The 27,238-nt window shown below is 40.2% G+C and overlaps 1 long non-coding RNA gene across 2 annotated transcripts in view; it reads left to right on the top strand.

Moving 5' to 3' along the window:
* The window catches only part of LOC102071417 (uncharacterized), a 61,392-nt gene that overhangs the window by 15,438 nt on the left and 18,716 nt on the right, over nucleotides 1-27,238 (top strand). Inside the window, exon 5 of one of the 2 annotated variants that reach the window (XR_012579190.1) lies at nucleotides 15,728-15,844. The exons of the other annotated variant lie outside the window; for it this stretch is intronic. This is a non-coding gene — a long non-coding RNA (uncharacterized LOC102071417). The remainder of the gene's footprint in view (nucleotides 1-15,727; nucleotides 15,845-27,238) is intronic. 2 annotated transcript variants of the gene reach the window in all.

The raw sequence follows: 27,238 nt of genomic DNA, 5'->3' as shown, positions 1-27,238 counted from the left end.
GCTCTGCCCTGGAAATGCAGATTAAGCAATGTTGCCAAGTTGTATTCTCCTGTCAAACATGTCACTGGCTTGGGAGGCTGTGCACAGCTTGCGATGTACATCCTCTGCCAGGGTTACTGCATCTGGGTGCTTGGCTGTGGGGTTTGATTTCCTCTTGAGCAGACCAGGAAGTTCAGGTACTTGTTTGTCTGCTCCCAAGGTAATATGATTTCTTGTATTTGCTCTTTTGAGTATTCAAAATTTTTATAATTGGTGGGGAATTTGCTGACTGTGAAATAAAGATACTCTTGCATGGGAAGTGTAGGGGATGATATCATCCCTCCCACAAAGCATTATTCTCTTCCTTTCCTGCAGTGCTCTGCCTTTCAGGCAATCAGCTTGCTCTTTCTGGCTTCTTTCCATATAGTTTGCTCTATTCTTTCCAAGCAGCATTTTGACAATAAGGTGTTGGCATGTCTGTTTACATATTGTATCTCAGGCAATGCGCTTGTCATTGATAGAAGTTTCCATGTTTAATACAAATATATTTGCCTCTTCCCTTAGAGTTAAAGATTTACTTCCCCAGGGCCAGCTAGATCAGTGGCTGCTACAGAGATGTGGCAGCATTTAAAAACATGATTTGAGACAATAATTTGAGACATTCCTAAGGAATAGTAGGCTTTTGGGTATATCAGCCCAGATCACCACCACCCAGGGAAGGTGCTCTGAACTTTCTGTACTTTGTCCTTTTTTATATTTTAATTTTTTTTTTTTTTATTTCCCTATGATGTATTTTAAAATGGGCCAGTAGATCCTTCACAAACTTCAAAGCTGTGCAATTCACTTTTTCTTGTCTCTCTGGCCTGACTTTTGATTCTGAAGTGGAATTATATCTTGAATTGTTTGCCTTCTGGAGGTAGAAGGGCTACCTTCTATTGATATTGATCTCACATTGAATGCGGTGTAATTTGCTGATCCTGTGGATTAAAATATTGGTGTTGGATGGCAAAAGTGATGTGTGAGGGCTGAGGTGTGTGGTGGAGGATACAATGTTATCCATCATTATAGAATCCACTTGGTATATCCACTATTTTCAGGACTTGTACTAGTATAGATATGCTGGGAAGGAAGACCATATTGATCTCTCGGTCATGTATCCCATGCAGTGGCCCCAGCAGGACAGAGAATGCCATTAAGCAAGACCTGGGAACAACTGCTGGGTTGTGGTTGTATGTGAAATTCATTTGTAGCTTTCATGGATGGAGTTTTCTTTTGGCTGGCAGTAAAATGTTTGTTGACGTGTCTTTTTTGAAAAGGCACATTGGAGCTCCTTTTTTTTTTTTTACCTTCTTTGAGACAAATTGGTTTTAAGGATACATGGTTCTTATGTAGCCAGTTCTGTAGAGTTTAAGGACAGAGTTTTTTGGAGAGGGGATAGAGCACCTTCTGAAAGCTGAGTTTCTTTTAACTACATTCTTTTAGAAGAAAAGGAATATGTTATAAGTCAACTAAAAATAAGACTCAACTTGAAAAAAGGATAAATCAGTGACTGATTAAGACTTTATTTCTATGGTAGCTTAGAATGTTTCTGATCTGAGACAGTAGAGAGAAGAACTGCTAGTGTTTGTACCTATCTGTACACCTTGTACCTATTTGTACAAGGTGTATCAAAACATTTCCTTTAATGTCAGAAGGAAATTGGGATATCCTTTTTTTTTGTTCTTGCGCTTTGCTCCTAATGAAGTATCCTTCCTTTGCATGCCATAATTTAGCACTAGGCTCCTTGCAAAGCTTGAAGAGAAAACTTTGGGCAAGATCTGATGCGTATGTTTAGCCACAAAAAGCACCCCTTTAAGAAATAGAAAGAAAAACCAAAATTAAATAAAAGGAAAGTAATTTGTGATGAAGGTGTGTGATCCTCCCATTGTTTTTTTTCCCTCCTCTTCCATTTGGTTAATCTGTATGTTTTGAGGAAAAAAAAAAATCTTGCTGAATGGCTTGCACTACATATGTGAGCTCTCCCTGTTAATTGGGATGCTGAACTTCATTCTCTGTACTTAACAGTATCCCAACAATACTGCACACAAGTTTTGCCCTCAAACTGGGCGCCTGGGGAAACTGAGGTTGGAGAAGACCCCCAAGATTACTGAGTCTAACTGCTAACCTAACACAGTGGTGTTCACCACTAAGCCAAATCTCCAAGAGCAACACCCACCTGCCTTTTGAACAATTCTAGGGATGGCAATTCTATCACTTCCCTAGGCAGCTCATTCTGATATCTGTCGACCCTTCCAGAGAAGAAAATTTTTCTCATAACCGATCTAAACCTCCCATATAGGTACAGCTTGAGGCCATTTTCTCACATCCTGTCACCCAGAGGGAGAGACCCACAGCCACCTCACTACAGCCTCCTTTTAGGTAGTTGTAGAGAATGAATGGTTCCCCCCGAGGAAAGATTCTCCAGGCTGCGGGGAGAGAGGTGATGGTGTAACTTTGCATGACCTTCTTCAGAATAAGTTCTGTCTTTTAGGATCTAATAATCAAGAGGTGTGGGAGAAGTGAGAATCCTGGACACCACTGATACCTGATCTGGTCAAGAGTATTTGGTCTCTTGATTGTTTCTCTCTGACTCAGTCTCCTGTGGCAGGACTCTTGTGACAGTGAGTCCTCCCTCCATGCCCTTGGTCTGTGAGATCTGCGGGGTTACAGCTACTTGCCTCAGAAATAAGCTCTGGGATGGCTGGGGTGCAGACCCAGAACAAAGCCTAGAGTGGGAAACCAGGGGCTGGAAACTGATAGGATTGCTCAGCAGGGTAGAGATTTTTAAAAATTATTTATAATTGAAACATTTGGTCAATGTTTTTCTTGCCATGCTCAAGTGTTGTGTAGCTTTTCAGCTCTTAAGAGAGTTAATTTTCACTCAGTTTGTCTGCAGTTATCTTCCTTGGTTTGGATTTATTGCAGGATTGACTGAGGAAGTTATATTGATTCCAAACCACTTTCTGATTTTTTTTCAAAGCATTTCCATTGGAAAAAAAAATTCTACTTGCTTTGTCTAACAGCCTAACAAACAAGGCCTTTGCTTCCTTGTTAACAAATACATACATATATATGTATGCATGTATATATATTTGCCTAATTTATGTATATGTGTATGTAAATATATATATTTTCCTAATTTGCCTCATTATAGAAGAAATAAAAACAGCCTGGAAGGTACTAATAACTGGCAGCTGGAGATGATAGATTGCTCTAAAGAGCCTGAAAAAGAGCCCTTTGATGACTCCAGAGAAGTAAAAAAGCTGTTTTACCAGTAGTGAAAAGAGATGAAAACGAAATTAGCCTAAGGTGGTGGGTACCTATAGCAGTTTTATTCAAGACATAAGTACTGAGGAGCATCCTTGGCTGCATTAGCAGGGCATGGATTTATGATTTCAGGCTGTGCATTTAGACAGAGCAAGTGTGATTTTTGCCTTGACAGGAGCTGAAGGAGTTCTTTCAAACAGAGTTTGTGAGAGACTCCTGAGGTTTCTGGGGTAGGAAGCTGCCAAGCCTTTGCTTCTGCTGTACTTGAAAGATGGGTGGATGTTTTGGGCATGTTTATAGTTAATAAACTGATTTGCAGATGTTAATTTGTTTTCAGTGATTGAACTGTGTTCTAATGGATGTAGAGGTTTGAACATCAGCCAACTGCTTGGGCCAAGAGCCACAGACCTCAGACTTCTTGGATTATCTGGATGGTGATATGGGACAATCCATGTTTTGAATCAGTCACAGGGGAGACTTGCAGTGTTTTTGGTGGGTGTGATGAGCCCAAAGCAGGCTGTGCCTCCTCAGGTGTGTGGTGTGCAGTGTGCTGGGGTCCTGGGCTCCGTCAGAGGCCATGGTGTGCTGGGATGGCCCTTGGGGGGATTTCTTTTGCTGTGGTCAGTTCCTCTCCTCTCTATGGCAGCAAGTGAGACCTGGAGTACAGCTGCAGACGGCTGATAAGTGAGCAGGAGGTGTCCTGGAGCATGAGGCTTGGTGAGTTCAATAAGTGCTTTTTCACAGGCAAACAAAGCAAGCTCCTGTTTAAACTTTTGCTAATAATAACCTTTCTAGTGCTAAACAGGCCATGGCTCTGCTTAACACGTGATGCAGCATTAAGTTGTTACAACTTCATTAATGTTGGTCTTTGATGTTTTACCTTTTGATAAGATCTTTGAGTAATTTCTTTTAAATTATTTTAAAAGTGTGGAAATGAAGCTTGAAGTGACAGTGAAGCAAAGTTGGACCTTTAATGGAATAAGCTGCAGTGAGAGACTAAGGCATGGCAGGTCAGAGAAACCAAAGTGGGAAATAGCAAGGGTCTCTCTCAAGGATCAGGAAGTCAAGTCACACTCAGTAAATCAGGAAGAGAGCTGTTGAATAGCTTAAAAGTGTGAGGAGAGCCTCCCCTTGCCTTGGGTCAGAAAAGGGAGTGTGACTTTTGGCTCCCGAGACCCCAACTCTCAGTTGTTCTCTTTGAACCAGAATGTAAGGTAACAAGAAAGAAGGAGAGCTGCAATCCACCTTTGTGTCTGGGACAACTGACAGCTCTTAGGTATAATATTAGAGCAACATCAGAGTATTTGCACTGAACTTGCACTGTGCTTTGCATTCTGTGCCAGCCATAGAGGGACCATAATAGATTGTGTGCTCTCCTCTGCTAGTCTGCCTTTGGCCTGCTCCCGGTTCATGTCATTCTCAGGATGGTGTTTCTAACTCCTTTGCATCTTCTTTAACTCCAGCTAGATGGAGAAAATGGACTCAAAAAGCTCCAGAGCTCTTAAGTTCAAAAGAGAGGTCCATCTCCAAGAGCATGAAATCAATCAGGAGGTGACAGCAGGTCTGCTTGGGCAAGTAAGGAGCTCGTGGCAAAACTTGGGCACAGAAAGAAGGGTGCAAGAAGCAGGAGCAGGGTTAGGTGGCCAAGAGAGTAGGTAGGTAGAGTAACTGTTCAATCTGCCAAGGATGGGATTAGGAAAACCAAAGTCCACCTGGAGGAGAGTCTGATGAGGGGTTGCAAAGAGTGACATAAAAGTTTTCTACCAGTATGTCAGCAGCAAAAAGAAGCTGAGGGAAAACTCTGCCCTTAACAGGGTAGAGGCTCTGGTAACAAAGGACAGTTAAAGGGCTGAAGGTAACCAATATCTTCTTCAGCTTGGTCTTTAATGATAAGATTTATCTTTCAGGAATCCCAGGTTCTTGAGACTAGAAGAAAAGTCTATAGCTAGGAAGACAGCCTAAGATCAGCTGGATCAAGTTAGGGAATGCTTAAACTGGTCATGTACATGTCCCTAGAACAGGGTGCCCCCATGCATGCTGGCAGGGCTGAGTGATGTGGCAGCATTTAAAAAGTCACAGTGATCAGGAGATGACTGAGGGCTGGAAGATAGCAGGTATCAAACCCTACTAAAAAGGCAAGAAGGAAGATCCAGGCAACTATGGACTGATCAGCTTTACTTCCATCCTTGGAGAACAATGGAATAACTCTTCCTTGAGTCTGTTTCTGGGTCTATGAATGACAAAAGGGTGCACAGAAGTAATCAGCATGGATTTATGGAGGGGAAGTTACAGCCTTTTGTGAAGAAAGGAGAGGCCCAGTAGAGGAGAAGTAGATGTTATTTAACCTGTCTTTAGAAAGATATTTGGAAGCTTCCTCATGGAAATGGATGATCATAGAATCATAAGATGTCAAGAGTTGGAAGGGCCCTTGAAGATCACCTATTCCCAACCCCCTCTGCCATGGGCAGGAACACCTCCCACAAAACCAGATTGCTCAAGGTTTTATTCAAGCTGGCCTTGCAATGTTGTTACAGGATATGCAACTGGACAGAGAGGAGGATTGGAAACCAGCTGAGCTGGTGGGCTCAGATTTCTATGGTCAGTGGCACAAAATGTAGCTAGAAGCCAATTGCTAGTGAAGTATCCCAAGTGTTGATGGTTGGTCCAAAGCTGTTTATCTTCCTCAGTGATCTGGATGATGGGAGAGAGGACTTGGACTTCCCCCACATTTGCAGATGATACAAACCTGAAATGAGTGACTGATATGCTGCAGTCTTGATTTGCCATTTGGGAAGACCAGGACATGTTAGAGGATTGAGCAGAGAGAAAAGATATGAAAGAAAGTGAAATGCAAATTCCTGCATGCAGGGAACCTCATGCGTGAGTACAGAAGCTTTTCTTTCACCATGCACATAAGCTCATCTGAATATGTGCCTAAAGCTTCTCTTTCTTTTCAGCTGAATACTGTGGCAGCTTGATTCCTGTTAATGACGTCTACTAGGCTGTAAGCAAGATTAATATGGAGATACACTTACAGTTATGGAATTTTCTAACTTAGATTGAACTTCCTTTAAAAGGTTTAGTGATCCATAATTGCATTCTTCAGTAATTGTGTTACAGCATATTCTTTACATTGATCATTTTAGTTGTGCTTCAATTGTTTTTGAATTGATCACAAAGAAACTGACTGCTTTTTGGTTGCTCATCTTTAGGGTTGAACATGAAAAGATCAAACTTGGTGGGTGAAAATATCAGAATAATTTATAATTTTCTGGCAAAAAAAAATCTGTAAAGTGAACACTTCCACACTTAAACTTCTTCAAAATTGGAAATCTTGGTCAGTTGCAAAAAACATATGGGTCTTTGGGGAGTTGCAAAATTGGAAATATCTCAGGAAAGAAAAATGTGTTCTCTGTAAGTATCAAGAGAGTATTGTGCAGGAGAGAAGGTATTGATCCTTGGTTAAGTGAATTTAGCTTGTACCCTTGTTCTATCCTTGTTCTACCTAATGTAACCTATAGAAAATCATTGAGATCATCTGTTTTGGCAAGTAGTAATAGTATTTTTTTCACTTAAAAAATTAAAAAATTAATAAAAAATAGCCACTTCCTCTCCCTTTGGTGTAATAAATAAATTGAATCATGTATCCAGTGACAGGACCCGAGGGAATGGCTTGAAGTTGTGTCAGGGGAGGTTTAGGGTGGATATTAAAAAACTGTTCTTCACCCAGAGGATGGCTGGGCACTGGAACAGGCTTTCCAGGAAATGGTCACAACACCAACCCTGGGAGGGTTCAAGAAGCTTTTGGACAATGCTGTCAGGCACATGGTTTGATCACTGGGGTGTTCTGTGCAGGACCAGGACCTGGACTTCAAAGGTGATTGTGAATCCCTTCCAACTGAGGATATTCTGGGATATATTGACATGAAAATTTGAAGAGGAAAAAAATTAAAATTCTCATCTTTCTAATTAGTCCTTCCTTCTCCCTTTCTCCCCCTGTCCTCACATGTGTTAATAGCAAAAGAGAAAAACTGATATATGGTTCATTACCCTTCTCTCTCCAAAATTTTTGGAAACTCTTAGCTGGATACAGAAAGAACAGAATCATGACAAAGAAATGTGGAGCTTGTCAGAATGGAAAGTGAGATGCTAGCTGGTAAATCACCAAGCTACCTTGTTCCCCTTCCCCTTTTCTTGTCTCCTAACATACCTCTTTTGCTCTGATAACATGAAATTTCCTGTTATACTTGAAAAAGGAAGGCAAAATGAGGTGCTGCTTTGTGTGTATGCTGTATGTGCAGTGCCACCATTGAAGGCATCAAGACTGCAGGAATTTCAAAATGAGGCAATTTTGCAGAAATGCTAAGAAAAGTCCTCTTATAACCTTTAGTTTTAGTCTGACCTCTCATGTAGGACAGGCTTATCATGATTTCACAAGATCACTTCTGCTTCATAGCCATGATTTCAGCTTGGGTTAGTGTAGCCTATAGCAGCCTTAGGCGTCAGTATTTCCACCAGGGAAGAGGCACAAGATCTGAAGGAAGGAGCAGGTTTTTCAAATGTCCTAATATCTGATGTGGGGGTCATCTGATGAGGCAGCAGGTGCAGGTACTGCTGGACACTTGGCTGGTTAATAAGCTTTCTGTAAGGATGGGGTGCTAAGGATTGCTCTCTTGCAATCCTGTGCAGCAGCAGTACCTGGTCAGCAGATAAACCCACCAATTAATCTGGTAAGTGGAGTCATGAGCTGCTGGCAAAGTTCAGGTCAGGTCATGAGAGGAGCATGATAATCTTGTCTTCTTTTACCTTGCTCTTGGTATGTAACACTTTACTTGTGTGTACATTTTCTAGGGTCCTAATAAGATGTTTACCATTCCTTAAGGAAAAGAAAATGTGTGGTGGCTAATCTGATAGAGTTGTGGAAGCTCTGGAAAAAGGTCCAAGGCAGAGTGGAATTTGAGCTATCTGTACTGGACACTCTTCATTATGAGTTTGCTTTACTTTTTGAAGCCTTTCCTGTGTCTCTGATCAGCTGAGTTCAAATTTATGTGGTGTTTCAGTATGTACAAGCAGGCTGCTGCAAGCAGATTATTTTTCACTCGATGCCTGTGCTCTGGGTGGTGATGTATGGCTTGCTATCTACATGTTGCTTGGGTTTGCAATGTTAGAGTTGATTTCTTGCTAAAGGATGAAACAAACAAAAGGTGGGAGATGTGTGTTTGGGTGTCTACTCTCATCCCTTGCTGATGCAGCAAGAAGTCTTCAGGTTTTGCTTGCTGTGTGGAACTTGTTCCCCTGTCACTTCTAATATTGTTCTTCACACATAGCTAAGGGCCTAATGTTGCTGACGCAAGTCTGCTTGTTTAATTTTATCTGACTGACTGTGCCACTTAGTGTGCTTAGTCGTCTGCTAAAAATCCTTTTGTTAAGATTGAGAACCAAACACAATTCTCAGTATTTGATCCTACCTACTTATGCATGGCTAACATACTTTGCTTTTATGTTTAGCTTGCTGCTACAAAAATAATGAAATATTTATTCAGCTGTTAAGGATCAGAATTTGTATTCTCTCATGATTAAATGATCTGCAAAGGATGTTCCTCAGAGAAGGAGGAGAAGGGCTGTGGCATTCTTCAGCACCACTGTCAGGAGCAGGTAGAATGCTGAGGTATTGTTATTTTGGCAGGCTAGGCTTTTTTGCTGAAAGGCACTGTGGTAAAGCCTTTGCATTTTGGCAAGCCTTGTGGTGTCACAGGTGACCCACTGTGGTCAGCCTGACTCCTGAGCATCTGTCAAATGCTGCTGCCTCATGCATTGGCCTGCTCTGCAGCCTGTCTTTTTCTGTTAGGATTTGTAGGATTTAAATCAACATGGCTGATATTACAATGATCTGCAGCTAGTGCAGCGTCATATCACTATAAAAATCAATTACAATCATGATCAGATTTCTAGGACTAACAAGGAGAGATAATGGTTTTTTCCCTTTCACCCTTCTTGGGGTATGTTGTGCCTTTCACCTGGTGATTTTAACGCTGATAACTTAATGGTGGGTTTTCTGAGCATCTCACCTGAGAAGTATACTCCTGTACAGATGAAGCCAGCTGAGAAAAATCTTTAAATATATTTAGCTTACCATATGTCTTTAGAAAGCTCTTCTCCTGGAATGAACATTCTTAAAAACAAGCCTGCTAACAGGATAGCATCTGTTCATTTAGTTGTCAAGACCTAGAGTGCACTTAGACAAGAGACAGTAAATGCTAGAGAAGAGGAAAGAAGAAAATATAATTAAATGACCTCTGTTTTCCTCTTCAACAGTCATACACCCACACTCTAAAGAAGCACCATTTTCTTGATGCTGCATGATTTTCTTATTTCCATTAGATTAAACATTTACTGCATGGGTAAGTGAGCCTCAGGCTGAACTTCAGGTTGAAGTCTTGTTTCTGTATCATTGAAAGTCTCAACCAAATGAATCTGTTTCTGACAATTACACCAGTTGAAAAAAACCCCCAACAAATGGACATTTTATCAGCTTCATTTTCTGGAAGTGGCTCTAATATCTCTAGACCTTGAAACCTGAAAGAAGATGAGTTTTTCTGTTAGAGTTCAGTCTCTGCCAATTCTGTGAAGTGTTACTAAATGTGCAGCTAAGCAAGAAGCCTGTGGAAAAAGATAGACCTTTTTCATGTCTTGTGAATTTATGTTTTAATTTTTGGATTAGCGTTTTGAATATTCTGCCTGATGTTTGTGTGTTTGTTTGTTTGTTTTGTTTAACCACTTCATTATTATCCCTGTGGGGTGGCTCTTCAGGAACAGGCCATCTTGTAATGGTAAAGGTCTGCAATGCAGTCACTGAGAACACTTTTCTTACAATCCAAAGGAATGTACTGCATACTCAGAATTAAATATGTATGAATGTGATTAGGAACCAAGGGTTTGCTTTTTAAACTCATAAGCAAGGTCAATAAAATATATTACTAAAATGAAATATAGTGTCCTGCCCTAGACATGTGACCATTCCTAGAGAGTCCAACATTTGTAATTTGGACTTGACAAAAATAAAGCAGCATCATCGCTTTATTTTTTTAATGTGAATTTGTGTGCATTTTTATGTGGAGGTACGTTGGTGTCCTTGTCTCAGAGGAATCAGTAATCCCAGCGTGCAAAGGAATAGGCACTGAGCATCATTTTTTGTAAGGGTTGGCGGGTAACATTGGACATGTGCATAGAGCAAAGCCTCGTGGTTTTCCTAGCAACTGCTTCAATTGAAACTTTTTTAAAATTATTGGATTATGTGAAAGAAGGAAAGCTGGGAAGAAGTCTCAGAGCTTTAGAAAGGTTTTGACTGTCACCATCATATTGTAGTTTGTTAGAAAGCCATGCTGTTGGCAGCAATGCGGTCTGGCATTAACTCCTCCCTGTTAGCATTTGATCTGCATCTGCAGGGATTTGGGGGGAGCTCACTGATCTCTGTTTCAAGGTTGGGGCTAGATCTTGTATTCTGTCCAGCAGCAGCAAAATAAGGTACCTGTAGGAGTAGAATAGTGCAGGTGCTCTTTGAGAGAGGGAGCCACGCCTCAAGCTCCTCCTAAGAGAACATTCAGTTGTTGTGTTGCTGTGCATTCAGGTCATTGAGCCCAACCTCTATTTCAGAAGAGAGAAACCTCTTATAAAGGGTTAGAATTTGAGAAAAAAAAAGAATGGGAAGGAGAAGGGAGCTTGGTGCATTGCTATAAGTCATCCTTGGGTTTAAGGGAAGCCCCATATCATTTGCCGTTCTCAAAACACTGAAAAGTCCATATGAATATTCCCAAGCAAGCAGCTGAGATATCCCAGCTTCTTTTCTGAAAGTCTTTCAGAATGTAACAGATACACCTGCAAAAAGTGCATAATCAGTATGTTCTCTTTAGGTGCTGGAGAATGAAGGCTTCAAATGCAGGATATAGTGCCTGCCATAGAAATTGAATGGAGTACCTAGCATGATATTCTTGCATTTTTCAAGCTGTGTGGACTATGGAGAAAAAATGTGGATGTGAGAACAAGTTGAATTGGGGGAACACAAAGGAGCTTTCCCTAGAGGTGCTACAGTTAAGGTGGAACATGAACTTACCTCAGCCAGAGAGGTAAGTTCAGGGGAGAGTGGATTTCTTTTGGGTAGTGTGGGAGTTTGGCACTGTGCAACTTTATTATGTTATTTAGAGAATGAGAATGCTAAAAATGGCCTCTACTATGCTCCAGGTACTTTAGACATGCATTAGAAATACATGACAAAAATACCCTTAGTGCAGAAGTAAAAATGAATATTTCAAGGAAAATGACAGTAAAATGAATTAAGGGTTGAGAGTTGACATTAATAATGCAGACTGATCTACAGCACCTTCATTTTTCATCTGTAAAATGGAGATAATGGTGCTGACCCAGTTTGTAAATGAGCCCTGGGTTCATCTGATGGAAAGCATCACCAACAGAAGTGGTAATGGTAGAAATGGGTATTAGAGATGTGGCATAATTGTCTTAAACTAGAATTTTATAAGTACTGGGACATCCAGAACAGAAGTTAAAGAAATGCAAATATATTTAAGTGTGCAAATACTCTCACATCATACAGGAATGCTTCTTGTGAGCAGTGATGCCTTATGGTAACCATAAAAATTGCAAACAATATGTTTTTTATGATCATGGATCAAACCAATCCTTTTAAAGAAACATCAATTTTTTTTGACTTGGCTCCTTCTGCTGTCTGTCACTGTCAGTTATCAATTCCCTGTCACAGGCTGTTTCTTGCCACCTTTCTCTTTTGCTGCTTCCTATTCCTGAGGCATTTAGCCAGCTGCATGCCACAGCTGAGCACTTTGTCCTTTCTGCAGTGTTTTGAGCTTATATACCTAGGCTGTCTCTTTACACCTTTTCCCTGTCTTAATCCTCCTCTGTCAACTTCACCCAACCTTTTCTTTCACTCAGGTTCTGGTACACTGAGAAATTCCCTTTGTCCCATTTTCTTTTCTTGCATACAGTTCTGAGTTCTGCTGCTTGTCAAAAGCCTCTGTATCTGGGTTCCTTACCCATCCTTCAACTCCACACACAGCCCTCTCTGCTGACATTCCCACCACCCTCCTGGCATTCTAAATCTGGGGGTTTTTTTACCTCTTCATTACATCCTGAATTTAGTTTCAGTCTACACTCTCATTTCCAACACTCTGACCTGGGACCTGCAACAGCCTTTCATTTCACTCTGTCAGTGCTGCCAGAGCTGGTTTGCTCTTTGCCCCTTCAGTTTTGCAAAACAATAATAAAGAGGAAAACCTGTGGAAATACTGTCTGAATAAATAAATAGGAAATGATAAAAAATAGATCACTTCAAAAAATGAAAATTACAGACGTTGGACTCTCTAGGAATGGTCACATGTCTAGGGCAGGACACTGTAGTTAATTTTAGTAATATGTTTTATTGACCTTGCTTATGATTTTAAAAAGCAAACCCTTGGCTTCTGATCACATTCATACATATTTAATTCTGAGTATGCAGTATTTTCCTTTGGATTCTAAAATAAGCAGGTGAATAAGCCTTTCCCAGGTGAGAGAATTGGAAGGCAAAAAGCAGAGTGTGAAGCTGTGGCAGAAATCTGTGATGAAATAAATGCCAGTGGGTCTGTATTAACATGCTTATTTTAAAGTATTCTCCAAGGTCTCTTGCTTGCATTTGATTCTGATGTGTAAAATGATTGTAAAGGACATAAAGAAAACACCCTTTTCTCCATATTTTTTGGCTTTTAGTTTTTCAGGCTGCTAAAACTTCAAATGCTAAAGGCTGCAACAGCAGTGATGGCTTTTATTGTCTCTTTGTATTCGTGTGCCTGAGACCAGAACAAGAGTGATCTTACACCAATAGGAAGAGGGAGTTGGTAGAAAATTCAGCTATTAATGGAAAGCTGCCTTTCACTGTAGCCATGCAGCAGGCGTTCTGTAATAACAAATCCATCAGGCTTTCTCCCTTCATTTCTTACCGATGTTTGCAAGCTTTTTAGCAGAGATGTTCCTACAAGGGAAGGGAATAAAGGTTATATGATTTCTTTTGTCTAATATGCAACTTTTAAAATGTTACGTGTAGCTTTTGTAACTTTGAATCTATGGGGTTTGAGGAGTAAGTGTTACTCTGGTTTTTGATGAAGCTATTTGACACATCAAGAAATAAAGTGCTAAAGTAATCTTGAGTCTCAAAACAAAGATGGAAATAGAGTAGATGTCATTTTGCAAATGGGGAGTAAAAAGGTTTTTGTGTTTGCTAGCATGCACAGTTCAGAATAATTTCAGTGCATCAGGAAATGAGTTTTAAATTATTCTAAAGCGGTTGGTAAGTGGGAGCAACATAGTTAAATTTATTAAAGCTTTTTTTGGTAAATAATTGATATAATGTTGCAATAAGAGTATGCCATATATTACAAAATGATACATTATGTAAATAGATACAGCACGATTTTCCTTCTGCCTGATGCTAGATCCCACTTTCTGGGTAATGATTGTGAAGGATCTCAATCCGTTTTTCTTTGAGAGGTATGAGTACTATAAGTGTGGAATGTTGGCAGGTGTGCTATCTAAATTATTTTCTCCACCCCCATACAAATTTTAGACTAATGTAGACATAAAATGGTAATAATAATTATTATAATTTTATTTTATAATTAAAAAATCAGCCCTAGAGGAGGAGATAGGCCAGCCTGCTTCCTACAAGTGACTGGGGTCAAGGATGGGAACTTGATGTTTTCCCCCCCTTGTCACCTGAACGATGTTCAGAGACCCTGAACTTGTTCTGGGCAATTTGCAGGTGTGGAACTTGTGCACTCTTCTGTATCTAGTTCAAATGCTGGTTTTAATACAGTCCTGATTCTCTCTGTCTGTGAGCAATAGTATATTTGTGGTTTTATTAAGGCAACATTGCTAATAATGGTAAACTAGGCTGTTAATTTCAAATTTGGCAGTGACTATTGACAATGCTTATCTATTTAATTTAGTAACTTCATTTGACAGGGCACTTCTCCAACCTCAGCATGACCTCTAATTATTTCAACCAGAGGATTTCATCTCTCTTAACTGGATAGCAAAATCATCTTCGCATTTATTGTCAGGAATGGGACTTGTAGTGAGTCCATTGTTTGTGTGGGCACCTTGTATATTAAAGTTTTCCTAGATGATTAGAAAATATTACTAAATGTTCAAAAAAGATTGAAGCATAAGTACAAAACAGCTGTTATGTGTTCTGCTAGTGAGTCCTGGTCAGTTGACCCTGGCTGGATGGCAGAGCCCTACAAAAGCCACTCTGTCACTCCCTTCCTACACTGGACAAGGAGAAGAAGAAATAGAATGGAAGGCTATTGGGTTGAGATAAGGAACAGGGAGGGATTCTTAACCCATTACTGTCCCAGGCTAAACAGATGCCTTGAATAAATTAGTTTAATTTATTACCAATTGAATCAGAGTAGGGTAATGAGAAATAAGAACTAAGTCTTAAAATATCTCTCCCCCACCACCCCTTATTTCCTACTGGGCTTAACTTTAATGTTTTCTCTGCTGATCCTTCCTCACACTCTTCCCCTTCTCTGTAGTGTGGGATCCATCCCATGCAAGACAGTCTTCCACAGATTTCTCCATTGTCAATCCTTCTCATGGGCTGCAGTTCTCAGTGAGCTGCTCCAGTGTGAGCCCCATCCATGGGGTACAGTGCTCCAATGTGGGACCCCTGTGGGCTCACAGGTCCTGCCAGCAAACCTGCTCCAGCATGGGCTCCCTTCTCCATGGCTGTACAGGTCGTGCCAGCAAACCTGCTCCAGCATGGGCTCCCTTCTCCATGGCTGTACAGGTTGTGCCAGCAAACCTGCTCCAGCATGGGCTCCCTTCTCCATGGCTGTACAGGTCCTGGCAGCAATCCTGCTACAGCATGGGTTTCCCACAGAGTGACAGGCTCTTTTGGGCATCCTCCTGCTTCCAGCATGGGCTGCAGGTGATCTCTGCACTTCCATTGACCTCCATGGGCTGCAGGGACATATCCTGCCTCACCATTGTCTGCACCATGGGCTGCAGGGCTCTGGCGCCTGGGGCACTTTCTTCTCCTCCTTCAGTGCTCTTGTCTGCAGGAGTCACACATATTCTGCATATTCTCACTCTTCTCTACTGCTGAAGTCACTTTGGTTTTGTTGGTTTTTTGTTGGTTTTTTTGTCTCTTTCCCTTTCTAAAATACAGTACCACAGAGGTATTACCACCTCACTAGAATCTTGTGACACCATTCTTATATTCAGCTATAAACATAATCTCAAATGTCATGGCAAATCCATGTAGGAATTCACACACAAAAAATTGTCCAGAACTGTGTGGATCATTACAAGATTACTTCATGACTGAGTGTTCATTTTTCTCTTGAACTTTAAACAACCCTTTTTTTCCCAACAGTGTCCCATCTGTCTCATGTCTCTGGACAGGAGTCACTCTCAGAGCGGCACTTTGATAGATCTGTTAGGAATGGCAAGTGAACTTCTACAGCTGACTTCAACCTCCATACTCTTTCTGGTCTGTATTTACTACATCCCTCTAAGTGGTATATACAAAACTATGCAGATGATTAATGGGTAGCATATCTCCTGTAACCCTCATGTATTGGCAAGACGTCAGAAGCTCTGGGAGGTACATAAAAGGATTAATTTAATATGGTGTTGCAACAGTGTTGTGGTTAGCACCTTAATAACTGTACTTACGGAGATGTACTGCATATATAACTATCAAAAATCAAGTATTTTTGAAATGCCACGTTTTCCAATGAGATGAGGAGTCAGAGGTGCCTCTTAAGCAGGAGACAGAAATACAGCAATGCTTAATATTGTTGCAAAGAGTGGGCAGATAAACATTCTCCTTCCCCTTCTGCCTTGCTTTGTGATACAGGTTTGTCTTGTGGCTATAGTGGTATCAACCCATGGAAACATCACTTGAAGTAAATGGATGTTCTGCTGGTATGTCCCACACCAAGTTTTTTCCTTGTCTCTGGAGTCTTATCCAAGTCTGCTGGCATTATTAAATGAAGACAAATAATTACACAACATTAGTATGGAAACATTGCAGCAATTTTAGTAAATGCATTGACATATTAATGTTCATTCATCCAACTAAAAGACCCAAAAACATTCAAGAAAGGACTGCAGAGATGAAACATGAAACAGAACTTGCTGTGTTATCTTCACCTCTTCTGTCATTTTCTCACTTGTTTAATTTTTCCTCTATTCTTTCTAGGTGCACTAGACATTGTGACAGCAATTACAGTGCAACCACAGTAGTTGTCTGCTCAGGTTAGATTGATCTGGAGAACTAAAGCAAATTGTGTTCATTGTATTTGTATCACAGGTTAATTCTTCTCAGAGCTGTACCTTTGCTCAGCTGTGATATCCCCAATTACCTCTCCTTGTCCAAGTCCTCCTCTAGCATCTGAACTTTCTAGGCTTGTCACATGGTAATATTTTGCACCAATCCTTCTCTGCTCTCTTGCTCTGGCTCACCACAGTGCCTTTAAACTGGGTAATTGACCCTTTCAGGTGGTCTGAATAGCAGGCAGTTAGGAGTGAGTGTAATTCTGTGTATTCTGCTAAAAGGCAGGGGAGTGGGGTGGAGGCGAACCCACACTGAGGAAAGGACCCAGAATCTCTCAGCACACACCTGCAATCTCTGCTAAGGAGTGGGGCCTGTGGCATGCAGGACAGTGAGAGGGTGACTGTGCACCACTGGGCTGGAGAGCAGGGGGAGAGTGGAAGAGGATGTACCAAGCTCATCACTGTGTGGAGGAATGAGCAAAAAACTTAGGGGTGACAGGAAACACTTCTGGAGTGCTCATTAAACTCGTTCCTCAGTAGCAGGAAATAAATATGTCATTTTTGCAGTACCAGGTAGAGTGACCCTTTTGCCTGGGTTTTTTTTTGGAATTTCCGAATCTAGCTGCTACTGCTTTTAGTCAGGGTCTTTTCTGAGCTTTGTCAGTGCTCTCTTTTTCTTTGTTGCTTTCCCTCCCTGCTTTTTCTCTGTCATGTTTCTCCCTGAACTTTCAGTTTCAGTCCTTGTGGTGTCCCTGTGGACTCTGAAGTGGGAGGCAGAGTGGAAAGAGTAAGCACACCCTGAAGTGAGGGGATGTGGGGTGGTGGTCTGGTAGTGACCCTGGGGCTCAGCTCTCCAAAGGCCTTGTGCAGACAAAGGGGAAAGGTAGAATTAATGAGGAAGGCTGCCAAAGTTTTCTTGCTTGTTTTCAGGGCCTGTGCTCCTCTTGTTCAAACTGAGTATTTGAACTTCCAGGCAGAGCAAGAGTGGCACATTATTGGATTCAAGGCGACCCCCCCCATGGCAGGGGGAAATGATGCATCTGACTCCATGATATCAGAAGGCTAATTAATTACTTAAATATACTATATTATTATATACTGTATTACACTATATTACACTACATCTAAACTGAAACTACACAAGCACTCAACTCAAACAAAGCCTTGTGACTGTCCCCTGCCTGACAGTCTGGACGCGCTTGGCCCTGACAGGCCAAGGAAACAAAACACCATCACTTTGGGTAAATAATCTCCATATTGCATTCTGCTGTGGCAATACACAGGCACAGCAAATGAGATAAGAATTGTTTTGATCATTCTCTTCTCTGCTTCTCTCAGGTTCAGATATTATGAATCCCACAACCCATTTGAATGTACAGGGAGCATTGAAACAATTATGATATTTCTGGTTTGGGCTAATAGAAAATTTCCCCCTTCAGCTGTTCTGCCTTCAGTGCTGGTTTTTTTTTTTTTTTTTGTCTCCTCTTGCCAGGTACTGGCACTTGTGACTGCTTTCTGGCATTATCACAGTCAGCTTGCCTAGATAGTTTTTTGTGAGGGTTGCTATGGGATGCTGGTTCACTCAGGAATGGTTCTTCTCTGCTGGTCAAACACAGTATGCATCAGCTTTTATCTCATCTTAATTCACTCTAAGAAAATCTGGCTTCTTGGAAAAGAGTCCTTCTCAGTGTGTTCAAGGGTAGGATATCACTTGTAGGAAAGGATTAGTGTGCTGAAACTGTGCAAAAATAGAAGAAATGTTTTTAATAATTGGGTATGACAATGTTGTAACAGGAATTTTATGGAAGGTTGGAAAGTAAAGCATTTTGAAGTAAGCCTGATGTTCTGCTATGTTCCTCAGCCCTGGAGCCCAAGCAGCAGTCATGGGACACTTCCACTTTCTCCCCTGCTCTTTCCAACTAGTTAGCTCACACTGAAGTTTTTTGAATAAATCCCCATAGGAGCTGCAAGAAATGCACATTTTCTGTTGGCTGGCTTTTCCAGAGCTAGAATTATGCTTGGAGAGAGTTGCTTAAGTTGTTCAGAGGTGGAAGCCTGGTCATACTGGGAGGCAGGCTAAATGGACATAGATCCTCTGCCTCCACCTCTGACAGCTGATTTCAGGGTAGGGGGTTAAAGCAATAACTACACACCACAACACTTCCAACTTATTCTCTAGGAGTTTTTTTCCCTCGTTTGTCAGAATTTTGAGGCGTTTTTTTGCACTTCTTTTCCCTACTGCATTATCTAGAATTGAGCTGGACTGCACTTCCACAAGTTATTCTTGTGTGTAAACTGAATGCATCAGGAGCAATCAACAGGAAACAGGATGTAGAAGGACTGAGACATGGAGACAGGTCAGGCTGAGAGATGGGATGCCACGTGCTCTGCTACCTGAAGCTTGGTGGTGTGTTTGAGGCACTCTCTTCCCTGCTGGTGAGCTGAGCCCATTTGTATTGATGTTTATCTGTGATAGCCCCATCTGATCTAACTTTGCCCTAGGTGGCAGAGACAGGTAAATGCATGAGAGAACAGAGGAAACATTTTTGAGTATGAACAGCAAGTGAGAGCATAATTCCTTCACTGCATCATTCAGAGTCTCGGCTTACAATACTTCACCTCTAGCAGGTTGTGTGTTATGGCAAATCTTTGCCTAGAAGCTTAAGCTCACAACTTCAGAAATTACAGCAGAAATGGAATATTACCCTCACCAGAAGACCTACTGGAGGAGCAAAAGAAAAATCCCCTATTGGGGTCAATGGCTGTTGCTTTTACTGGAAGGTGAATGTTAACTAATACTTAGAGGGGAAAATTAACATTATTGAGAAATTTCATTTTACTACTATGGGACCCAAACCTCAGGGTATTATCTATGGTTCTTAACTATTCCCCAAATGGAGAGGCTGATTTTTATCTCTTTTAAAAAGGCTTGTCATCTCCAAGCCATTGAGAATATTAAAGACTGCTTAAATAAGCTGTTTGTAATCATTGCTGATTGTTTCCCTTTGTTTATTTAACAGACTAAATCTATTTATAAATTCAGTTTCTGTTCCCCTGTGACTGTCATTAATGTATCTGCTTATTTTACATCAATTATCACTGTCATGTAACCGAATTGACTAATATAGTTTGTTGCTGTATGATTTCTCAGAGTGCATTCATTTTTACTCCCATGTCTTTGATCAGACACTTCCAAAACCACATTAGCCAAATCTTGTGCCTTGTGTTTTCACTTTTTGCTAACTGTCTAGATCTCTGTAGAGATTTTTCAGCATGCAAAAGCTTTCTCCCTGCTCAAAATCCTTGTACTTTATACCACTTTCGTAATCTTTTTTCCATAGTATATACAAACAATGTTTGTATATACCTTTACAGTAAAATGTGAAAGGAAGAAGAAAACTTTTGCCTACAATATTCTGTACAATTCCATCAGGAGGATGGAATCTACTGTTCAGCTTCACAGGCTGCAAGTATTGCTGTCGCTTTCAGATGCTTGCTATCTTTATGCAAGGATTGATTATACCAGGGAGAAGATATGCAGATCTTCAGGGATCTTTTGATTATTTGTGTGATAATACATCAGATATTCCAGACAAATAGAAAAACAAGGAGTGGTGGATATTTATGTACATTATGCTGACTGTAGCAGAGCAGCTCTGGTAAAGCCCATTTGGGTGATTTGTGTTCCACTATCAGTCTCAACAATTAAAAAAGAAAACCCAATCCAGCAGTGACATGGTTTTTAAAGTCTCTGGGGTCTAATGAAGACTGAAGGCAGCATGTGAAGGGGTGCCCAGGAAGCTATGGGCAGACTCAGCAGGAATCAGCTGCAGGCTGCTGCTCTCCAGTTCTGAAGAGATAAAGGGTTTTGCTTTGGAATCAGGGAATGTTCCCTGAAGCATCTTCAGGGAAAATAGCGGGGGCTTTTTGCTTCTCTTTGGGATACCATTGTCCTGAGGAACAGCCCTGGCCTGGGAGGTTCCATTTATCCAATGAAATGCTAATTGCTTGCTCTAAAAATTGGAACAAATACAAACTAATCTCAAACAAATCTCAAAAAAATGTTCCTCTCTGTCAACGGCATTTCAGGTTACCAGCTTTTTTCCTGAACTGTAAGCTTTTCAGTGGGTGTAAATATAGTCCTTAAAATATTAAAACTGTCATTTTCTGCTTTAAACATAGGCTCTATATTTTTTCAAGTTAGAGTTTCTACATACCTGCTGAGATGAGCTGAAAATCCCTCCTATTGAAGAGAATTGACACCCAGATTTCAGAAGAGCTGCAAGTAATATTAGACATAAACCTGTGCTAGGATACTGAAAAAAAAGAAAGGGTTATTACAGTAAGACTAAAAACCTTGGAAAGGATGTCTTCCAAAAACACTGGGAAAGCTTTTGCTGTTGAAGACTATTCACATTTATGGTGACCTACACAAATTGTATATATAATATATATATAAATAAAATATAATAAATATATAATTATATAAATATATAGAGTTATATATAATATAATTATACATATTATATACATTTATATGATTATATAGTTATTATATTGTATTGTTTTATATTATTTATATATAATTTTAAAATTTTATTATTTATATATAATTTTATAATATATAATATAATATATAGCTCTTGTCTTGCTTGGGACTTATGAATTTCCTCAACATCACATAGTTTCTGTTTCTCCTTGTGCTGTCAAGTTGTACTGCAAAGTACAAGAATAAGAGGCATCCTCAGTTACACAACAAGAGCTGAGTGGTGCAGGGCTCCCCCTCCAGCACGTATGGATTTGTTGATAAAGAAAATACCTTGAAACTGTCTGCTGCTCAGCCCTTTTGATCTTTTCTGCCCTCTCACTTCCTCTTGACTGTTTCTTTATTTCCCTGGTGTTTTTAGGAGCTCTTTGAGTTTTCATATTCAAACAGCTGAGGGATGGACCATCTGTCTGGCAGGCACATAAGGGCCCTCAGGATGGTCCAGTTCACCAAGTGCATAATATAATACATGCTTTCTTTTGTGATGAGAGACAAGGTTCTGAATAGAATTGGGAAATCGACATCTTTCCTTTACAGTGAAAAGAAAAAGCCCAATTATGAGCAGTGTCTGAAGAAATTCGTGCTGGGCTAGACCTCTGGGCCACCTCACACAGTGCTTCAGGTCCATTTTTAGAGGTATTTGTCTGTAGAGTGCTCAAGACCTTCAACATAATCAATTTTTGTTTTCTTTTCATGATCCTCTCTCTTAAAAAAACTGCTCCCACTGATTGATATGTTTTTAATGGTTGCTCTTACCATATTCCCCATACTATGGTGATTTACAGTCTTTAAGAACTTTATTTGACTACTCCTTCCCACTCATTTTTTTGTCTCTGTGGCAGATGCTGCAGTGATACTGTAGTGCTGACAAAATGGGAATTACAAGGAAGCACTTACCAACCAAGCCTGGCCAATCTAATGAAGCTGTGTGGGGAGAGGGGAAGAATGATGATGTGAATGTTTAAAACCACTTTATGTTTAGCTCATCCACCTGAGCAATCTGTGTTTGTATTGAGTAACCTTGTTCATAATTCAAGCAAAAAAACCCACAACCAACAAACATAAACCATAAACCAAATTTTTTGAAAGATATTGGTCTGGTCATTGAGTCAGAGAATGGCACTTGTTGTAGGGCCCCTCACAAGGAATTTAATGAGGCAGAGACCCTTTTTATTTCTATATATTGTTCTTTCCCAGGGGGATGATATTTTCTATTGTTAAAATGGTGGCTTAAGATATCCAGAGAGCAGTAATGAAGCTCTGGGGATTTTTGCAATTGTGTGTTAATCTGTGAAAATAGAAGCATCAAACAGAAAGGTTTCCTGGAATTTAAACATATTTAGCCCATTGCCAAAACAAAATATTATATGATTTTTACTCTTACCTATGAAGTGATGATTTCTCATTTTTGTTATTTCACCTCTATTTTACCTCAAAAAGAGAAACCCTCTGAGAATTCCCTTCCATGGATTAGGGATGCTTTCCAATTGAGCAACCCCTGTAAAAATACCCAAGTCATTTAAGTGAGCAGGATTTGTATCTCCTTTCACCTTAACTGTTTCCTATTTCCCACAAGATACCCTGTCACAGAGCTGCTTAAGCCATATGAACAGCACAGCAGCAACACAAGCAAATCAAGGCTTGGTTTTATAGCATTTTACTGTGTCTTTATAGTCTCACAGTATTGTTGGTGCTATTGTCTCTGAGCTGGAGAAAATCTATTTGAAGCAAGCAACTCGATGAATATGGTCCTTTTATCCAGATAATGAATTATCTGTGTAGAAACTCTCATGAACAGAAGCCTTTGTTGCTAAAAAATTATCATGAGAATAGTTTAGACAGAACGTGTTTTGGCTGCCTGTCTGTCTGGGTGCATGCAGCTATCTAATAACTATTATGTTAGTTATTTCCTACACCCTACTTGCTATTTGCTCCCTGGGATGGATGTCCTATGTCAGGTGGTATTTTTTTCCACTCCCAAACCCACAGAGGAGTTATCAAAATCTTGGGAAATGCATGTTCCTTCCATACATTTGACTGTTCAGACAAAGAAACATATACTTGTGTTATAGTGTATATGTAAAATGGGTCAACAAAACAGGGAGGGAATCAGGAAAATATTACATTTGGATTATGGTTTACAAGAAACTATTTCACATTATTTGCCCAGCTCAAGTGCGAAAAAACCTGATTTAAATACTTTCCTTGTTCACAGATGGTAACTACAAAACTAATGTGCTCTCTACATAGCTGGATGTTTCTTTTAAAAGTCTCTCTGCATTTTTATAGCAGTTAATCTATCTTAGCTACCTCTATCTCCCCTATTTCTATAGCTTTTGAATATCTCATAATCCTTAATGTATTTATCCTTATAACATCTCAAAAAATTGGAGGTGCTACTACCTTCTTTTTATGGGTCTCTTATTTATGGTTTTATTCCTTCTATTTTTCTTATTCCAAGATTGGCGATAAACTGGCTTGAAGAAGTAAAACTTGTGGTGCACCCAGCCTTGATGTCCCCTCCCAAGCCACCATTAATAGTTACTGTTGTCACCCCTCAACCAGGCTGCCTGTGAGGAATTCAGTGATGCATTCTGAGCAAAATGAACAGAGGAACCAAATGCTATTTCATTTTCTACAATAATCTGACTCTTCTTCATCACGGCATCTTGCTGCCATGTGAGCAGCTGAGGTGAAAGATGTGAGGTGACAGTGGCTGGAGAAGAGGACATTAGAGGATGAAAATCTCCAAAGGAGGAGACGGATGCAAGCCCTGAGGGTGCATTGTGGTAGTTCCACTGTGCCTGTGAAAAGGAGGATGAGTTCATGTGCCTTAGCTGAGTACTGTCACCATTTCCCTTGTGCCAGCACTGCCTGATGACTCCCGTGCCAAAGGCCCCTAAATCGGGGGACAATTAACTCTGCAATAAAGCTTTGAGCAGTTTTCAGCAGGGATTTTTCCTTGCCCACCTTAACAGTGCTCGGATGAGCCTCTGTGCTGGAGAAGAAATTGAACAAAAATGTGCCCCAAGTGGTTGCTGCTGAGGAAGGTCACAATGTCCCCTATTTCAGCAGAGAATGTGTTGGGAAACCTCACCCCTGACAGATTGTGTCAGCTGCACTGCAAGGCTGTATTGGAGTGACTGGCCAGAGTCATGCAAAGTCTGTGGGAGAACAGAGACTTCTGCCCATGTTTTCCAGGTCCTTGGCTGCAGGCTGTCTTTGTCCATCTGTGAGCTATTCACTTCTTTTGGTCTCATGTACTCGTTTCTTGTTTTCTGTTGTCTAGTCCTGAATATGATGGTTAGAGATTTTAAAAAATAGTATTTCACATGGGGCCTGATTAGCTAAGGGATTTATATTGTCAAATAGTCTCATGTTTGTTATTCAGGGTTATGTTAAAATATTGTTTATGAAGTAGGAATTCCATATTTGGTGATTTGTTTTGTTTTTGCAGTGGGATGCATTGCTAATTTTAATGGTGGCCCTCAGATTTTGTTGAAGCTACATGTGTCTTTCTAGTAGGCATAAATGGTCTGTGTTTCTGCTTTCACATCTTCCAAGTTACTTTTTGCTAACAATTACCTATGATAGCAGTTCCACTTTCAGAAATTAGTTTTGTAAAAAATGTAAATGGTTTTTATATACTGTTTTATTACTCTCTATTCTGGAAGCAGTGTAAGTAACAGAAATGAGGATATGTGAGTTGTTTATATTGAGTGTGTGAAAATGAATGTAAAACAGTGTATTAAAGTGAAACATTTTAGTGTATCAAGACATAGTTTTGGAGTTGTTATCCAACACCCACCCACTATATTCCTTCATATTCATAAGGAATTTTGAAATTTTACAAAAACGTTTATAATTAAAAAGTATCAGACATTATAAAGATTTTTAAGTGGTGGAAAATCCAGCTCTGATATATTCTCCATGTTGATGGCTTGAAAACTGTGAAAGAAAAATCAATCTGTTTCTTTACAGATTTGACAATAGTTCAGATATAAATTATGGAAGCAATTTAGAAAAAAGCTTCTCTGTCCCTTAACAAATGGAAAACACTTCTAATAAGGACTTTAAACCAAATTGTTCATAAAATAAAAAGGACAAAGCAATAAACAGGAGACAGTAAGTGTAATATTAGCTGTGAGGAATAAGATGAGAAAGAGTTTTAAACATAGAAGCAGAAAGAGTAGAAGAGCATAATGAAAACCAGATTTGACTACTGTTGTGTTAATATGCCCTTCTGTTTTGAGCTGTAATAGGCAGATTTTATTGCAGAGTATATAAACAAGGTTATCTGGAGTTCCTAGTCTGCATTCTTCTCTGGCTTGGAAAACTAATTGCTGAGAGATACAGAGCAGAATGTCCCTTGCAAGTCATCAAGAATTTATTTCAATGCTTTAGTTTCCTAAACTCCTTGGTATTTTTTTTGAGAATGAGCTGTTTTGGGGTTTTTTGTAATGTCAGTTATTCCCACATTAAAATATACACTATAGAAAGTCTTCCCTGCATCATTTCCAAGCCTTTCTTTCAGACTTTTGCTGTAGATTCTAGTTCCAAACAGAATTCAGGGTCTCCAAGACATGTTTTGCTCTTTGGACTCTAAGAAACTGTTTCCCTACGGTGTCAGTGATGTAGCAAATTTTGGAGATATCATAAAAGGGGAAGATGATTTTATTCTAAAACAGAATTGATTTCAGTTGTTTGTACTCCTGCACCTAACTGCTTGTAGTGAAATGTGTAGGAGAGTGTGAGACTGAGTAGCCTGTTCAGCTGCCTGGCCCCCAGGAGCAGGATGCACGTGTCCAAGTTCTCTGGGCAGGATTTTGGTATTGGTAATTAATACAAGACAAGCTGATTACTGGACCAGCACCTTCAGCCTGCTGGTCTCTTGTGATGGCTTTTTTCTGCCACTTAGGAGCTTGTAGTTGATAAACCTGTGGGAGACAGGGAGGCTCTCCTTCCCATGCCACCTTTGGGGTTAATTTGGGTTTATTGCCTGTTGTGTTGTGCAATCTGGGTGTCTGGAGAAGCTGCACAGAGATGTGCAGCTAATCTAAAACTAAATAACTAATCTGAGAGCTACCAGCCCTTGTCCTTCATAGAGCCCTGCTCCTGCCCCTCTTATTTTTAGTCATTCTCCATGCCTATCAATCCTAAAACTTCTCTGCAGAAATTCCTGGGCAAATGGTGGCAGTAGCTGTGGGTAACTAAGTATGGCTATGTATTATTCTCCAGGCTCTCAAGTCTCCCTTCCTTTCTTGGTCTCCATATTTATAGTGAGAGGCATGAAATGAAAAAATATTGACAGAACATTTTTGAACACTGAACAAATAAAGTAAAATCACATTTTGAGCAAACTGGTGGATTGCATCTTGCTGCATCCACATTTGTTTATAACTTAGCTGATAAAAATCTGCTTGCTGTTTTTAGGAGAATTCTTCTGGGTATTATGTATTACATTGCTGAAAGAGCTGTTCAAATCAAGTTTTATGCTAAGGCAATTTTGTTTGGTGATTGTTTTGTACAATGGTGAAAGAAAAAATTACTGTTTTAGTGGTACCCTCTGTGAAACCATGTCTCCTTCCGTTGTTATTGGTTCCAAAGATTTCAAACCAGAAGGGATCCTTATTGTCATCAAGGCTTACACCTGCTTATATAAAAAGTGCAGTTCATCCAGTAGCTCTTTTATCAGTCCTTTAATTTCTGCAGAGCTAAAGCATAAAAAGGTACTGCAGAGAAGTCAAGATCTCCAGCCAGCAACTCTCCTGTCTACTTTGTTGTTCAGTTTGCAACTTAAATGAGACATTACTTGAAAGTCCTTCTCTACAGAGTATTTCTTCGTTCAATGTGAAATGCATTAATGGTCCAGATCTGGTTTTAAATACATCATTACCAAGGTAAAAAACTGTCAGGAGCAGCCTCTGATTCATCTGCCTTCTGATAGGGTGCTCACCAGTGCATGCAGAGCTGAAGGAAGTGCACTCCCTTCTCCAAAGCCATTGTATGAAGTTTCTCTGTGGGTGAGCTCATAAGAAATACTGTTATGCCTAATGTCAA

This window comes from Zonotrichia albicollis, chromosome 2 (assembly GCF_047830755.1).
Source record: "Zonotrichia albicollis isolate bZonAlb1 chromosome 2, bZonAlb1.hap1, whole genome shotgun sequence".
In the NCBI taxonomy this organism is placed as follows: Eukaryota; Metazoa; Chordata; class Aves; order Passeriformes; family Passerellidae; genus Zonotrichia; species Zonotrichia albicollis.
The sequence above is the reverse complement of the archived record's forward strand: the minus strand, read 5'-3'. Positions and strand labels throughout refer to the sequence as shown.